Genomic DNA, 13,238 nt, shown 5'->3' with positions numbered 1-13,238 from the left:
GTCTTCCTGAATGCTAACACATGGATCAGTGTTTTTTCTCAGTCTCTCATAGAAAATAGAGAGTAACTTTGTTTTCTTCCGGAACTGTTACAGGTATGTGATTTCTTAGGCTAACTTTTCGCCATTCCAGCTTATGTATATTTGCAGTGGGAATGTTTAATTTCCCACTCTTTAAGGCTATTACTCAATTTTAGAGTGACTTTCTTCTGGTCATCTGTTATTTCCTGATGGTCATTTGCTCTTTTGCTTTTCCACTGACTGCTACTTTGTGCTTGTGTGAAAGCATGTTGTACTTTTAAATTGTGGTTAAACTTGTCACTATTAGCAGCTCCCCAGCTTCACAGAAACACTAGGAAATCTAAAAAAAAAATATCCAAAGTGTGAATAGAAAACTAGCTGTGATTGTCTCTACTTCTTCCTTTGTGTTACATAGTTTGAAGCTGTTTTTTCACAGTTCCAGCTTAGCTGGCTCCTACTTAGCCAGAGTGGAAGCTAAGCTCCTGACTTAGCATCTTGACTAGAAGGTAGATTTAGAAGTTATTATTTTCTTAGATATTTATGAGATTATGATTTAATTTACTACAGATCTTCTGGTGTATGTGAAGTTTTTGTTGGAAATTGTTCTTCCACTAATTTTTTCTGTGTGCTATGGGAATGAGAGACAGAGAATATCATTGTTATTGCACAAGTAGGGATTTGTGGTAAAATAGCAGCCTGCACAGTATCTCTATTTAGCATGAGCGATAACTGCATCATTAAGAGGTTTTACAAAGCCTGTCCTCTGTCCTTTCTTTTGTATATAGAACAGAGGGCATTGTGAAGTTTACATTTGGTTTTGGATTGCTTGCTTAATTAGGCTTAGCCTAATAACCTCTTTCCCTGCCTCGTTCCTCCAGTGCCCAGCTGGAAGAAATGATCCTTCAGCAGGAGCTTCTTTTTATTCTTCAGCTTTGATATCTCCTGTTCATCAGTCAGTCATGAAAAGGTTTAGGTAGGGCAGCAGAATTTATGCAATTTAAGGATGCTCAGCACTGTCCTATTTATCATGGCTGTGCACTTGCATTGTGCTGCTGTTATGACAGTGCCAAACCACCTAGATTTTGAGCAGTTTGCTTTTATTTGTGTAGCTTAAAACACAGCTAGAAAACTCAGTTTGAACTTGGTTTCTGATAATTGTTTATGAATGCAAAAGTCTTATTCCTGTCACCAACTGCAAATGACTCAGTAGGATATTTAGCAGCTTCACAAGCATACAAATAAGGATGTTGCAGCAAAGGGGAAAGACCAAAACCAGAAATGTAGTGTGTGGCTCTTCATCATGGCTAGAGGGGGCCAAAGAGTGAGGAAAATCAGAGCCAAAGAACTGATTAAAGACAGGTTTTCTTCTGGAAGCTGATGCTGAGATGCAACTCCACTGGAACTATTTTTAGAATAAAGTAAAACTCAATGTGTCTAGAGATGAATTGTGAGAAACAAACAGTAAGTAGAAATTAAGACTATTTTGAATTTCAGATAATACTTACAAATTAGTTTGTACGAGAAAACTTTTTTCTTCCTGGATGAAAGATTTCTTCAGCTATTGCGAGTTTGATGTTCTGATCCTCCTGAAAAGCTAAATTTATGTGTTTTCCATTGCCATCAGCATAGTTGATCCTTCAGTTCCTTAGCTGCTACACACAGGACATGACTGAGGGTGCTAAATTGCTGGCATGGTGAGGTGCCTGTGCCAAAATGTAATTTGAAGGGCACAGTCGTTCTGTGAAAAGTAATTCTTATTCATTTGCTTTCCTGGTCAGCTTGGGCTTTGAGAGGAAAATACATTATACAAAGTGCGATACTAGCAATTTTTTAGAAGAAATAAAGTGAATTGATTCAAGTGGTTCTTCTACCTGACAGCAGTATATCTGGAGAGGAGGCAAAGCCAAAGTGAAATGGACCATGGTATAATAAACATATTCTTGGGTAATTGTGATTAGTCTTCTTTCCTGCTATTATTGTTTTCCTCTTTACATTCCTTGTGGCAGCCCTTGACACAAATTAGTGGGGGACCTTCACTGATACTATTTTTTTTCCTAACTGCTGTGCATTCTCTATTTTCTCTAGTGGAAGACAATTTATTTGCAATTTTAAATCCAGGAACTTCTTCCTTTTCATCTTTCTCCAACCTCTCAAGTGCCTGTCTAATGTCATAGGTAAGATGAATTAGCAACTGACTTCTATGTTTGCCCATGTTCTTCTTGTCTTTTAAATTGCTGTAATGACTTTTAAAAAAGTTACATTTAACAACAGAATTATACATAAGTCAAAATGTGTTTGATTGGATCTTGTAGGTTCAGAACCTACAGCCTTAAAATTAATGGGTAGCTGCTCCAGCCACCTGAAAGTGCAAGTCCACCAAAATCATTCGAAAAGATGCCTACTGGCAAAATCATTTCCTTTGTCTCCTACCAGCCTCTTTCCAGCTATTTGTTTGCTTACAAACATCCAAATTAAGGGGGATTTTATTGGTGATTTTTCTGACTCTTGAAGCTACTTACTCAGTTATATACATGTATAAAATAAATTTACATACATACTCTTACATAATAAAATACATATTTTGAGGTCTTGAGTAAGTTAAAAAGGCATGAATGGAACTGCAGTAATTCAGTGCTGAGTAAAATCAGAAAGTAAGATTTTCTGATAGTTTTACCCATATTATTTATAGAGCATCAGTGACACATCTGTGTTTCACTGTTACCTGAAAAGTAAAGCAGATAGGCTTTTTGACTTGTTTTTTTTAATAACAGGGGATACTGTCTTATCACTGTGGTATCAAGAGAATAGTCGATATATTTTTTTTTTAACTAAAATAAAATTTTTATGGATTGGTCTTCATATAAAGTACTACAGGCAATTCACATATTTAAAATACTATCTAGACAGTATTTTTTTTTTAAAAAAAGTATCTTCTCATCTACTTTAGAAGACTAATTGGACTGTTTGTATGAAATTGGTTCTGTCAGCACAGAAATAGTTGTTTGCTCTTTGTTGTACAAGAAATAAAAGTAAAATAAAAGCCCAAATTTGCACATGATGTTACTACATTCTTATGAATTTTGACCAGAAATTATTTTACATTCTAAGTGCTAAAGCAGAATTGAAGTAAAGTGGATTTTGTAATTGCTTGTGATATGATAATGATATGATAATTTAGAAAAGCTGTATCTGTCAATGTGTAATAAATATTGGCAACGTAGCAAACTTTTATCTTGAAATATATCTATTTTTCATGGGAAGTAAAGGGTAAAATGAAAATATTTTCAGCTGTTCTCTCATATGTGCAAAACCACTTGTGTTCTGTTCTATATTTTGTAATCTGATTTGTGCCCTGCCTTTTTTAGAATCCAGTTTTTTCATCTGAGATAAAAGTGGAAAGGAGATCTGAACTTAGCTTTTCCAAATCCTAAACCACGTTGTCGCCTAACTGGTGACAAAGTCTTGTCATATCTTGTGCATTTACCTGTGTGACTGTCAGTGGAAAAGAAATGACTGTCAAAACTGATGCACAAGGATTATGGTATTCTTATGACATTTTACCACACACCTTCTATTTCTAAACTATAAAGTTTCTTAAGCCAAAAGTTCTGCTAGTTAGTGTTCAGCAAAATAATTCATTTATTTGTCCAAAATCCCATGTGAATCACCTATGTAAACTTTTATGGAGTCTATTACTGAAATTTCAACTAAATAAATGATTGTGTCTATCTTTTACTGATGGTTCCTACTTAGCCATAGCAGAAGCAAAGCTCCTGACTTAGCATCTTGACTAGAAGGTAGTTTAGATAAACTGAAAGTTCATCTGTTGCAAAACGTATTTTTTTGATCTCCTAATTGAAAACCGCTCAGAATATTCACTGAGTCCTCATAGAGGTATAGTGAACTTCTATCTTTAGCACACTTTTATCAGGTCTGACAGGGTTTGCATTACTTAAAAATGCTACTATTGGTTAATACATTGTGTTTAACATTCTTTTTCTTATACACAGTACCATTGTTTTTCTTTATTCTCGCTGTTCCAGGAGAGGTTCAAGGACACTGTCCTTAGAATTGTCACCTGGATTGAAAGCTGGGTTGTGAAGACAGGCTTTGACTAAAATATCATGCCCTTGTTCTGTTAAAATGTTTTCCTACATTCTCCCTAATATCAAGGTTCTGTTTGTCTGTCGTGTGACCTTCCTTCTTCCCTTGGAATTGGAATGAAAGAAAAAGCAACTACTGCCGTATCAGTGAAATTCAATTTGTGTCTTCAAGAAGTCATTCAGCCTCTCGCACCTTTTCTGCAAACCATTGCACTTATTCCTATTTCTGCTATGACTTCTATTTACAAAGGAGTTCCTATTAATTCGATTTTCTATATTCATGTTGAAAGAGATTATTTAAGTGAGAACAAGAGTTCAAGTGACCTAACCTTTCTCAATAATTCAGCAAGTTCCAGCGGTATTGTAAGGCAGCAGAAAGGAAGGCAATTAATTTTCTAAGGTGAAATGGCTTAGGCTAATTTATTTTTTGTGGATATGACATATATCACTAGATGAGTTTTGAACAAGCAGTAGCAAAGAGGGAGGGAGAAGCACAAAAGCAAAATGTAGTAACTAAATATAATTTGTAAAGAATGCATCTTATTAATTTGGCTCCAAGAATTAGCATTTAGATTTATTTGGTGACTAATAACTTTTGAACATCGTAGAAGATACTTAGATTTTTATCATCATGTTCTTTTAAGATTATTTTTATAGTCATGTTCTTTTAAGATTAGTTTTATTAATTCTCAAGTAACCAGCCACTTCTGATCCTCATTGTTGGTTTTGGAACAAGAACCCAACTTTTATGTGGAAGTGATAAAAAATCAGTAGATAGCCTTGCTACTGCTTTCCTGATCCCAGATTCAAGGCAGATGGATTGACAGTGACACCTGTAATGTGCCCTCTGGTGATTTCTTATATTAATCTGGCAACAACACTGTTCTCTTTAAAGAATACCATTCATTTAGGGCTGACAGCAGGTAGCAGTATCTTGCTAAAAATGCTTTCTAGCTTTACTGGATTTCTATTAAAATACATGAACAGCCTTTCCTGTCTAGGTAAACAGCAAAGGAGGAGGCTCACAGCCTGAATTTTTCACACATGTGCACACCACTGTTCACATAAACAAATACAGACAAGGATGTTTTGAAGACGATTTTTGTGTCTTATTGTTGAATAAGAAGTTTGACTCCAACAGGTGACAAATGAAAATGAGTTCTATGGAATTATAAACTTACAAACTAAGCCTCACTGTAGAAAAACAGATGCAATTACCCTTGCCTGGTGCAGTGGCTCTTGTAAGACAGTAGCTGATAAAAAGACTATAAAAGGAGCTAAAGGAAGTGGAATTATAAAAATTAAAATGTAAGTCTTCCCTACTTTTCCTGAGGCAGAGAGAAAAAAAAAACCTTTTGATTATATCTCTTACATTTCCTTCAGGCTATTGTCTAAAAAGAATTTGTTCTCATGTAGCAAGAACTGGAGATTGAAGCTATTTTATAGATCTTTTTCTCCTTTAAAACCAGATGGTGGGTGTTGATAAAATGTTTGTTGTCTCCCTAAATTGTTCAGATAATCTAATTTTATTGAGTAGAATTTGTAGTGGTAGGAATTATGTGTAGAGGTAGCATTTGTAGGCTGAAGAAACTAATTTCTTGTGTCTGACTTCTTGTATTCAGAGTGTTATCTAATGGATTTATTTCCAGATTTATGTGGTGGGAAAAGGGCCCTCCATCTCTCCTGCTGTAGAGCACACATTTTCTTTTATGGATGATAAAGATAGGGAAATCTTGGGCTGGTGTACAAATTCCAGCACTGCCCTAATGAAATACTGCTGTCTTCGAAGGTGAACTAATATTCCATGCTGCAAAGCAGTGTTTTTCCTTCATGTTCTTGTTCCTTATTGAGTAAGTGTGTGGGCTGCCCAAGAAGGAAAAGCAAGGAGCAATTGAAGTCTGAACCTGTGGAAGTAGACAATGACAGCTACTAAAACAAATTTACATTCACTACAAAAAGAGAGAAAACTGGAGAGAAGGAATCCAAAGAAAGGACTAAAGGGTAAAAGAAAAATCAGTGAGTAGCAGATTGGAATAGGTGATTGGAAGGAAAACACTGAAGGTGATTGGAAACTGAACCAAATTGTTTGGGGGATGAGGAAGAGGAGGGAGGAATGAAACACTGCTTTTTTCTGTGGTTATATTCGGGCTTGTATACCAATGAATTTCAATAGACATCCACAGTGATGGATGCAGCTTTATCTGTCACCACAGAGCAGTCTTGTTTAGACCCCTGTCTTTCAGCAGCAGAATTTTATTCATCCTCCATTACCAGAGTCCAGATGCTTCTCATGTCTCCAGACTTCAGATGAAAGCATTCAACTTGCAGACTGTGGAAATGGTTTCTTTTGTGAAATACTGCAAAGCATTTTGCATGGGGGTGGGGTTTTTATGTTTTGGTTTTTATATTTTTTTTTTAAATCTAAACTTTTGAGAATTTCCTCTTGGGGAAGAAAATCTCCAGCTCTGTGTTGTTATTTTTGTCTAGATTCAGGACCAGAGTACATATTGAAATTTCTCATGTACACTGGAGGCTGACTTTTTTTGCTTAGTATACAGCTTGTGGAATCTCTTTACCAGCAGCCCAAAGTCATAATGCCAGGAAATTGTGCTTTGATAATGTGGACATAAAAAAAGGATTTTCTTTATCCAGTTGCAACTCCCTTATCACAACTGCCATTAATCTGTAGCAATCAACTGTGTTTTTCACTGCTGTCATCTCTTGTTTGAAAAGAGCAAACTGTTCTTTTTGTAAAGCTAAGTGCAACCTGGCATTGCAGGTTTATATGATTGACAAATTCATATTCTTATGCTAATCAATGTATGTTGTCACCTTTGTACTGAGCTCTTTGCTGTCAGAATGGCTCTTTGTCCCACAGGCTTTGTTTTTTTTTTGCAAAATGCTTTGCTAATGCAATTAATCATCTAATCCAGGAAATCATCTCCTGGAACAGAAAACGGACATAATCTTTTCTGCTGTATATACTCTGCATCTTTTGTCTATGGTGGAATCATCGACTCATAGCTACAGCTGGGATGTATTTTATCGTTTTAAATTTTTATCAGCCCTAGCTCCAAATCCCATGCAAAGGTGCTAATATATCTATATCCATATCTCTATATCTCAGCTTTTCTATTTTTACCATTGGCTTCACTGAGCAATTGGTCCAGTGGAAATCTCTCCTTCAATCCTACGATGTTAAGTCTTGAAAAGCACATGTATCCAAAAGTTCTAATTCCAAAATTTGTATATAGTATTTCCTTGTTGGCACAGAATGTGTGATACTAGATTTAGAGATAAAAACCTTCAATTTTAAAAGAAAGGAAGCTCAGTGAAGTAAATTACTCTCCTGAATTTCTGCTGCAATGAAAATATTATTCAACAGTCATTGAGAATTTCAAATAGAATGATGCTGCTGCTGTTTTTTTATCCAGTCAAGGAGGCCTCAGTAGTTCCAGGTAAGTACAGGATGACTCTTGAAAGGCGAGCTTCTGGGTGAAGAGCTGGCCACCAGGTGTTTTCCACTACAAAGATGGATAAAGCTGAACCCTCTACATGACAATTAGCTGTAGTTTTCTATGTCAGAGATACAGAGAACTGAAGAAGTGTATTATGGTCTTTCTGTCAGTGTACCGATCAGCCCTTTGTTTTATGGTGTCCTGAGAACTTGCTGAGGAGATCAGATTTGGGGTACCATTCTTAATAGTCATGATGAGACCTAGCAAAAGTGGTTTTATTTATACTGTTATAAATCTGTATTGTGATATTTGCTTTAGCAAGTATTAAGATGACTATTATATGTTAAATACTTTTTAGCTATGTATGTACTTTTTTTCTTGCTAACAAGTTTTAAGCTTAAAGCTTAAACTTGTACTCCTAAGTACAAGCAAGGAAACTCCAACGGGCAAGACAATGAGAGGATCAAGCTGTTTCCAACAGAAGGACAGTGGAAAACAGGCTATTATCAGCAGCAGGAAATGGAGAGCAAACTGTTATCAAAAAGCCAGTACCAGGACGTGTGCAGGGGGGAAAGATATGAAGCCCAGCTGCCCTCAGAGGAAGGATGAGGGGCCCAGACTGTTATCAACACTGACCATTTGCAGAAGAAAGGAAACCAAACTCAAAATAATGCTCATCAGCAAGAATAATGATGATCAGCAAAAATAGTGCTGAACAGCAGAAATAGAAATCAAACAGAGCATGTTCTAAATAGGCGGAACCAGGGTGGGGATATGCTAAACACTTCTTGAAAAAGTTTGAATATGCATCAAACCCTCACAGCAGGAGGGGATAAAAAGAGTGTTCCTAAGACACCAGATGTGTTCCTGGCAACCCGCCAGGGCACCCGGCCGTTTTAACCCTTTGCTTTATTTCCTTTGTCTCCTAATTGTCTTTTTGTTTATATTAAACTTTTTATAATTTATTAAATGAATCTCATTTTTAATAATACTTTTGATAAATCCAAAAGGAAATAATATCCGGCTTCAAGAACATATTACATCTTGTCTCTTAAATTTGTGGCCTGTTAATTTCTTCGGACTCTTCTTAATACTGTTGTTTATAAAACTCAAGAAATAGCCATTTTCTATATTCTCCAAACCCTGATAAGATGTATTAGATGTGTTTCTTTTGCAAGTAGAGGATTTATAATATTTTTAAACTTTCCCAATTGTAAACGACACCGTAAGTCTCATTTCTGCTAAATATTGTTGCCTTTATCTGTAAATCTTGTAGTTACCTGTATGTTTTTTCTGAGTATTTATAGTTGCATTTTATATTAATAGAGCAGTATAATTGTGTTTTGTTCTTTATACCCTTTCTGGTAGTTAATATGTGAATTAACATTAATAGTTAATATGTGAATTTCATTGCTATAAGCCAATGCTTTCTGAAAGTCAAGCAGCCATTTAAAGCCTAACATGGTGGGCCCATGGCCACAGGAAAAAGCTGCTTATTCTGTGAAAGTTGTTACTGACTCTTTTGGTAGTAAAAGCTCTTGGAAATAACGTGTTGTTATTTGCAGGATTTAAAAATTCTTTCATTAAAATAAGATAAAAATAAAATCTCACATAAGGCAATTTGAAGAACTGCAAACGTACCATGAGAAACCAGAATGCAAATGAGAAGGATTTTCACTGGACCACTTTTGCCTTCAAAATCCTTCTGGATTCTTGGTATCATTATTCTTGTGTTAGGGAATTGCAAAGGATGGGTGTCCAGAGAAAGAGAGAGAGGAAAGGAGTCTGGCTGTAGAAATCTTTGAAGCAGCCATCCCTTGGGAGAGGTTATAGATTAGGATAAGTGAGACACAGGAATTGCCCTGAGAGAAGGCTGGGGCACCTAAATTTCTTTTAGAATTACCTATGTATCAGCTAATGAATAGGGAAGGGCAGGTTTTTGTTGTACGATGAGTCAGTCATTTATAACTGAGGCAGTAACAGGACTTCACCTGTTTGTTTTTTCTTGGATTATTGAGACAAAATATAGGCATTCTTGTAGGACTTTAAAAAAGAAAAGGAACATCAATAGATTGTCAAAACCTGTAGAGAAATATCACTCCCTATCACAGGCTTTTTTACAGTGTGTAAAAATAAGATGATTTCTTCTAAGTCCTAAGATTTTTCGCTGGGCTGAATTTTTCAATTAGATTCTTAGTAGGCCTTAGCTAGCAATTTTAGCAGTGCCTTTCAGAATTATAGAAAGTACAAAATGTAGAAGAAAACTACTGAATAATCATAGAATGGCTTGGGTTGGAAGGGATCCTAAAGATCATCTAGTGCCATCCTCCCACCATGGGCAGGGTTGTCACCCTTTACTTGACCAGGTGGCTCAAAGCCCCATCCACCTGGCCTTGAGCAAAGCCAGGGGTGGGGTATCTGCAGCTTTCTTGGGCAACCTTTTTCAGTTCTCCATCACCCTCACATTAAAAGGTTTCTTCTTAGTATCCAGTCTAAACCTACACTCTTAGCTTGAAGGCATTCCCTCTTATCCTATCACTACATGCTCTTGCTAGAAGTCTGTCTTGAGCTTTCCTATAAGCCCCTTTTAAGTACTTGAAGGTTTCTATAAGATATCCCTGGAGCCTTCTCCAGGCTGAACAACCCCAAGTCTCAGCCTTTTGTTGGTAATTTAAAGTTTCTGGAGGATGATCATAATGAGTAAAATGCTAAATGATGAGTAAAATGCTAAATGATGAGTAAAATGTAATTCTTCTATAAGGAATATGCATTCTAAATGATGAGTAAAATGCTAAATGATGAGTAAAATGTAATTCTTCTATAAGGAATATGCATTATAGTCGATGAAAATCAAGCAACAGCTTGAAGTATTAAGTCTCCAGACTGGTAGGACAATGGATTAGAAATGGATAAATGTACCTAACTGCAAACTCTGGAGGTATTTGCAAGATGGGTAGATGTGGCACTTGGGTACATAGGTTAGTGGTGCTGGGTTAACAGTTGGACTTGACATTAGATATTGTACACCATCAAACTTTATGATTCTATGGTAATCAGGCTGCTTGATTAATTTAATCTTTTAATCTGCCTTGTACCTGAAAAACAAAGTCTGTGCCAGAAACACCTTGACTGAGTAACTGTTATTCTCTTGGGATAAGAATCTAAAAATTACACTGACAAAAGAAAATTGAAGACAGCCTAAATGACAAGGTGAAAAAATAGCATTTGCTTCAGAAGGGCAGGAGGCTGTTTACATTTGTCTGTCATACCTAATTCTTAAAGGTCAGTACAGTTTCTTTTTTAAGAAAACAATCAATTAAGTAATACAGCAATAAGACATCAAACACTGTAAAAATATATATACTGTCATTGAAGAAGAATGCTGACATTTTGCAAGAGATGTTGGGGGAGTCAATGGAAAACACTGAAGAGGGAAAATTATGTATTTTCAAACATTAATAAGTGTTAGTGATATTTTCAGGAGAGTGACAGTATTTGCAGTTCAGTAATGGCATTCATTTCAGACATTTGGGTCTGAATTTTGATTTAGCAGCTGACGTGAGCCCTTTATCAGCCCAATTAGTCCAGGGAAGCTAACAAAACTGTGTAAGGAATTGCTCAGGAGCTCTTTTTTGTGAGCCTGGAATTAACAAAATCATTAGCAGTTATTCAGATAATCTCAAAAGCATCTAAATTGAGGTACAGCCTTCTTGGAAGAGAGTATTGCATTTTTGGCGAGGAAATGTTCTGGTTTTGTTAGTCTGTTTTTACACTTTGGGAAAACACACCCTAGTCATTCCTTTCAAAGCCTCTGATACGGATATCTGTGAATAAATTGTGCAGTGTGGGAGGGTTCCCCATTGATCTAATAGTGACTTGTGTGTGGCACTTCCTTGCTGAAGGCCACACTTCCAGCTCTTTGAAGACACTTGTGAGATTGGTGCTAATTAGAGAGAAGGAGAGCTGGGGAAATGTAAAGGTGCTAGGCTTGAGGAAGAAGCAGCTGATGGATATATAGCAGCACAAATGACAGAGCTCACTGTGTAGCTACTGTCCACTAAAGCAAGCCCCTGGAAAAGTAGCAGAATTAATTTCAAAGAAGGATCATCCACCACCAAACTCTTACAAATGATAGTAAAACTTTTATTAGATGTCAGTCTAGCTACTTATTCTCCTTTGTAAAAGCTGGTAATATTTTTTTTCTCTAAATATGAATATTTTGAAAATAGCTGCCTGAGAGAAGTGAGAAACATAGAGCAGAAACATCCTGTTTTGTTGTTAATAAAAATTACCATGGTGTCTAATTGGCTGTTCTTGGAGATGGACGGGCTATCTAGGACAGCAACAGCATTCTGAATGAACAAGGGCCACCTTTCACAAAGCCTCCCATTGTTTGTCCTTTGATGCTGTTTAAATGCAATGACTCTTGTTCATAGGAAGATTTTTTGAAAAGGGGTAATACAGCCTGTCTTTTAAATGGTTCACTTCTGCAGCTGAAGTAGAAAAATAAACTTGTAAGCAGTAATTCACAGTAATTTTCTGAATGATTTTCTGGTAGAAGCATGTGAAAGTCAAAGCATGGCAAAAGGTTAAAAAAAATACCTCTAGGTTGTGTTCTTCAGGCGTTTATCTAATAATCATTTCCTTTTGGATGCTTGTTTTGTAATGCAAATGACTAATGTTTATAAAGCTTTTTGGAAAATACAAATATAAACAGCATGCAAGTGCTCACTGTTATTATTCCACATGAATCATTGTATTAACAAAAGCAATGACTTGTCTCAGGCATGGACCCAATCCATCTCACACTGGGTTTGATAGGATGCATTTCCTTTAGGCTAATGAGGAGGCCCAAGTAGTTGACTTTTTCACATCATTTAGGGAGGAAAACAAATTCTTTTTTCCAACATAGAGACTCTAATAGAAATCCTGCGAGTTTTTTTCTTTATGCGTAATAGTGATTCCCGTAAACATGAATTGTTCAAATGCTACAAAATAGTATTGAAAAAACAGCTGAAAGACAAGACTTTCCAGTACAGAGGAATAGCTTGGGAGTGACAATGTGTCCTCAAAAGTAAATTCATCAGCCAGTTCACATTGTTGTTTCAGAGTATTGAAATGACAGTTTTGACAGCCATTGCTTCTTGACAGAGGCTAAATAGGAATGCCTGCAATTTGGGACTTTTGGTTACAATTTCTTATCTATCTCCATTTCCAATTCTGCTTAAAGGGTAGCATATGGAGCCTGCATCACCCCATTTCCCAGCTGTTCCTGTAGTGAGAGAAACTGCTATGGAAACTTACTCTAACAGAGCTTGTTTTTTGTCTCTTCTGCCAGCTGTTGTAACAGTACAGAACAGACTGTAATACAGAACCATCTTCAGCATCATGACTTAAGAAAATTTTAATACATGCTGGAAGTGAGTGAAAATGGACCACTGAAGAAATATTTAAGGAAACTGACATTAACAAAGAAAAAAGTACTAAGATCTTAAATTGTCCATTTTACTCACACTGCCTGGAGTACCTATTGATAGTGTAAGTCCAGTTGGACATTACTTGTATAGGTTTTTTGGTTTTGGTTTTTTTACAATTTCCTTTCATCAATTTCTCCTCCTGTCTTTTCATTTGACTTTGTTCCCTGATTTCAAGATTTCAT

The 13,238-nt window shown here is 36.2% G+C and overlaps 1 long non-coding RNA gene across 1 annotated transcript; it reads left to right on the top strand.

Moving 5' to 3' along the window:
* Nucleotides 1-2,587: 2,587 nt before the first annotated feature.
* On the top strand, nt 2,588-12,298 carry LOC147653090 (uncharacterized). The gene is made up of 2 exons (XR_015286667.1): nt 2,588-10,298; nt 10,383-12,298. It is a non-coding gene; the product is annotated as an uncharacterized LOC147653090 (long non-coding RNA).
* The last annotated feature ends 940 nt before the right edge of the window (nt 12,299-13,238 follow it).

The sequence above is a fragment of the Cyanistes caeruleus genome, chromosome 5, assembly GCF_971803275.1.
Source record: "Cyanistes caeruleus chromosome 5, bCyaCae1.hap1.1, whole genome shotgun sequence".
NCBI lineage: Eukaryota > Metazoa > Chordata > Aves > Passeriformes > Paridae > Cyanistes > Cyanistes caeruleus.
The sequence above is the reverse complement of the archived record's forward strand: the minus strand, read 5'-3'. Positions and strand labels throughout refer to the sequence as shown.